The 4,090-nt window shown below is 46.4% G+C and overlaps 1 pseudogene; it reads left to right on the top strand.

The window, feature by feature from the left end:
- The first annotated feature begins 2,996 nt into the window (after positions 1-2,996).
- Positions 2,997-3,095, top strand: LOC123572576 (U6 spliceosomal RNA; annotated as a pseudogene).
- The last annotated feature ends 995 nt before the right edge of the window (positions 3,096-4,090 follow it).

Raw genomic sequence — 4,090 nt, 5'->3', positions numbered from 1 at the left:
CTTCAGGTGGGTGATCCACCCGCCTCAGCCTCCCAAAGTGCTGGGATTACAGGCGTGAGCCACCGCACCCAGCCCTGAAAAGCATTTTTTTGTAAGTATACATATAGATTTTCCCTATTAATCAGATTTTTATTTTATTTTATTTTTATTTTTTTTAAATTTTGAGACAGTCTTGCTCTGTCGCCCAGGCTGGAGTACAATGGCGTGATGTCAACTCACTGCTAACTGCCTCCCGAGTTATTCAAGCGATTCTCCTGCCTCAGCCTCCTGAGTAGCTGGGATTATAGGCACCCGCCACCATGCCTGGCTAATTTTTGTGTTTTCAGTAAAGACGGGGTTTCACCATGTTGGCCAGGCAGGTCCCGAACTCTTGACCTCAGCAGATCCGTCTGCCTCGGCCCCCTAAAGTGCTGGAATTATAGGCGTAAGCCACTGCGCCCGGCCTACACTGATGTTTCAAAATGCTGTGGTAAAAACAAGATAGATAAGGCCGGGCGCGGTGGCTCAAGCCTGTAATCCCAGCACTTTGGGAGGCCGAGACGGGCGGATCACGAGGTCAGGAGATCAAGACCATCCTGGCTAACATGGTGAAACCCCGTCTCTACTAAAAATACAAAAAATTAGCCGGGCGTGGTGGCGGGCGCCTGTAGTCCCAGCTACTCGGAGGCTGAGGCGGGAGAATGGCGTGAACCTGGGAGGCGGAGCTTGCAGTGAGCCGAGATCACGCCACTGCACTCCAGCCTGGGAGACACAGCGAGACTCCGTCTCAAAAAAAAAAAAAAAAAACAAGATAGATATGTTGAAGTCAGTAGTCACTTAGAGATTGAAAAATGTCTTCAAGAGAGATTAAGTGTTGTCAGTTGTGTCTGCATGGCCAAGAACTTAGATACAATGAAAAAGGATGAAAGGAAAATCATGTAACATAATCACACAAGGTTGTGTTCACAATGGTGTCAGGGATCTCACGAAGGTTCCTTAATATAGAAAACATTTTAACAGTAGACCTATTTTAAGCAGTCATCTTTTTTTGTCTGCAATGTATTCCTGGAACTGCTTTGTTTTTTTTTTGTTTTTTTTTTTTTTTCGTTTTTTTTTTTTTTTTTTTGAGACGGAGTCTCGCTCTGTTGCCCAGGCTGGAGTGCAGTGGCCAGATCTCAGCTCACTGCAAGCTCCACCCCCGGGTTCACGCCATTCTCCTGGCTCAGCCTCCTGAGTAGCTGGGACTACAGGCGCCCGCCACCTCGCCCGGCTAGTTTTTTGTATTTTCTAGTAGAGACGGGGTTTCACCGTGTTAGCCAGGATGGTCTCGATCTCCTGACCTCGTGATCCGCCTGTCTCGGCCTCCCAAAGTGCTTGGAGAAACTGCGCCCGGCCGAAACTGCTTTGTTAAAAAGTCATATTTTCTCTTAATAATTACTCATATCCTGCAGTAGCATCGAACAAATTCTAATTATAATAAATACATCATAAAAGCAAAAACATGGCCAGGAGCAGTGGCTCACACCCAGCACTTTGGGAGGTCCAGGCGGGCTGATCACCTGAGGTCAGAAGTTGAAGACCAGCCTGACCAATATGGTGAAACCCCGTCTCTACTAAAAATCCAAAAATCAGCCAGGAGTGGTGCCACGTGCTTGTAATCCCAGCTACTCATGAGGCTGAGGCAGGAGAATGGCTTGAAACCGGAAGGCGGAGGTTGCAGTGAGCTGAGATCATGCCACTGCACTCCAGCCTGGACAACAAAAGCGAAACTCCATCTCAGAAAAAAAAAAAAAAAAAAGCCAAAAACATAACAATAGGATAGTCTTTAGAAATATACAGGGGTTATACTATGCTTGGAGTCGTATGACTTCAGATATAGATGTCTAACAAGATTGGTTATTTTATAGGCTTCAGTGTACTCTGAAGTCCACACAAAACACAAACTATTCTGCTATTCTATCCAGTCTAAAAATAGCCCTATTAAAAAAATATATAACATTAACAATGTGCTTTCCTGTTTAGAATTCTAGAGACTCACGAGGAAATTATGTGTAAGATCTAGGGCTCTTTTTAAAATAAGTTTGTCAGAGAAAACTGAAATAATCCTTTCTCTTTCTTAGGATAAATTTCCCTGAAAGAAACAGAAATATGCCAAGTAATCCCACTGATCTTTTTTTTTTTCCTGAGACGCATTGTTGCTCTGTCATTTCATCTGGAGTGCAGTGGCATGATCTCCACTCACTGCAACCTCCGCCTCCCAGGTTCAAGCAATTCTCCTGCCTCAGCTTCCTGAGTAGCTAGAATTACAGGCACTCACCACCAAGCCTGGCTAATTTTGGCATTTTTAGTGGAGACAGGGTTTCACCATGTTGGCCAGGCTGGTCTCAACCTCCTGACCTCAGGTGATCCACCCACCTCTGCCTTCTAAAATTCTGAGATTACAGACATGAGCCACTGTGCCCAGCCTCAGTTTCGGTTCTTTTTTCTTTTTGCTCTTGTTGCCTAGGCTGGAGTGCAACGGCGCAATCTCGGCTCACCACAACCTCCACGTCCCAGGTTGAAGCAATTCTCCTGCCTCAGGCTCCTGAGTAGCTGGGATTACAAGCGCGCACCACGCCCAGCTAATTTTGCATTTTTACTAGAGACCGGTTTCGCCATGTTGGCCAGGCTGGTCTCGAACTCCTGACCTCAAGTGATCCAACCACCTCGACCTCCCAAAGTGCTGGGATTGCAGGCGTGAGCCACAGTGACCGGCCAGTTTGAGTGCTTTCTATCAATCCACCTTTGTCTACTGACTCTTCCTCACCTTCATATTGTTACTGAGTCCATCTAGTGAGTTTTAAACTGTTGTTACTGTATTTTTGTTTTAAAATTTCCATTTGAGGGTAGGTGCTGTGGCTCATGCCTGTAATCTCGGCACTCTGGGAGGCTGAGGTGGTCGAATCACTTCAATTCAGGAGTTTGCAACCAGCCTCAGTGACATGGCAAGACCCTGTCTCTACAAAAAATCAAAAATTGTGCTCGCTTCGGCAGCACATATACTAAAATTGGAATGATACAGATATTACCATGTCCCCTGCGCAAGGATGACATGCAAATTCATGTTCCATCTTCTTGCTGTAGTCCGCTACTCATTACCTCGCTTTGCTTCCCTTCCCCGTATCCTGCCATAACGTCACAAGGCCTGTGACGTCATAGCCTTCCCATGTCTGTCTCCCGTTGCACCACTGAGGTTGGCGATTGGAGAACAATCTGGTCATCCGCACTCAGGCGTGGCACCTTGCCACCTACTGCTGTAGGCCTCATGCAACAATAAATAAATAAATAATACAAAAATTAGCCAGGCATGGTGGTACACACCTTTAGTCCCAGCTACTAGGGAGACTGGAGGTGGGAGGATCACTTGAATCCGGGAGGCAGAGGCTGCAGTGAGCTGAGATCATGTCACTCCACACCAGCCTGGGCAACAGAGTGAGACTCTGTCTTTAAAAAAAGAGGGCCAGGTGCGGTGGCTAATGCCTGTAATCTCAGCTACTCGGGAGACTGAGGCAGGAGAATCGCTTGAACCTAGGAGGCAGAGGTTGCAGTGAGCCGAGATCTTGCCATGGCACTCTAGCTTGGGCAACAAGAGTGAAACTCCATCTCAAAACCTCAAAACAAAACAAAATAAAGAAACAAGGCCAGGTGCCGCGGCTCATGCCTGTAATCCCAGCACTTTGGGAGGCTGAGGTGGGTGGATCACCTGAGGTCAGGAGTTCAAGACCAGCCTGCGTAATATGGTGAAACCCTGTCTCTACTAAAAATACAAAAATTAGCCTGGTGTAGTGGCTCACGCCTGTAATCCCAGCTACTCAGGAGACCAAGGCACTAGACTCGCTTCAGGAAGGCGGAGGTTGCAGTGAGCTAAGATTGCGCCATTGTACTCCAGCCTGGGTGACAGAGCGAGACTCCGTCTCAAAAAAAAAAAAACAAAAACAAAAACAAAAAAACTAATAAAAGAATAGTAAGGCGGTACCAAACAACTCTTCCCATATAAATCCAACAAGTTGGATGAAATGACCAATTCCTTGAAAACTACAAAGTACCAAATAACACTCAATATGGAACATCA

Source organism: Macaca fascicularis, chromosome 3 (genome assembly GCF_037993035.2).
Source record: "Macaca fascicularis isolate 582-1 chromosome 3, T2T-MFA8v1.1".
NCBI classification, from domain to species: domain Eukaryota; kingdom Metazoa; phylum Chordata; class Mammalia; order Primates; family Cercopithecidae; genus Macaca; species Macaca fascicularis.
Note: the sequence above shows the minus strand (reverse complement) of the source record. Positions and strands in the feature narration are given on the sequence as shown.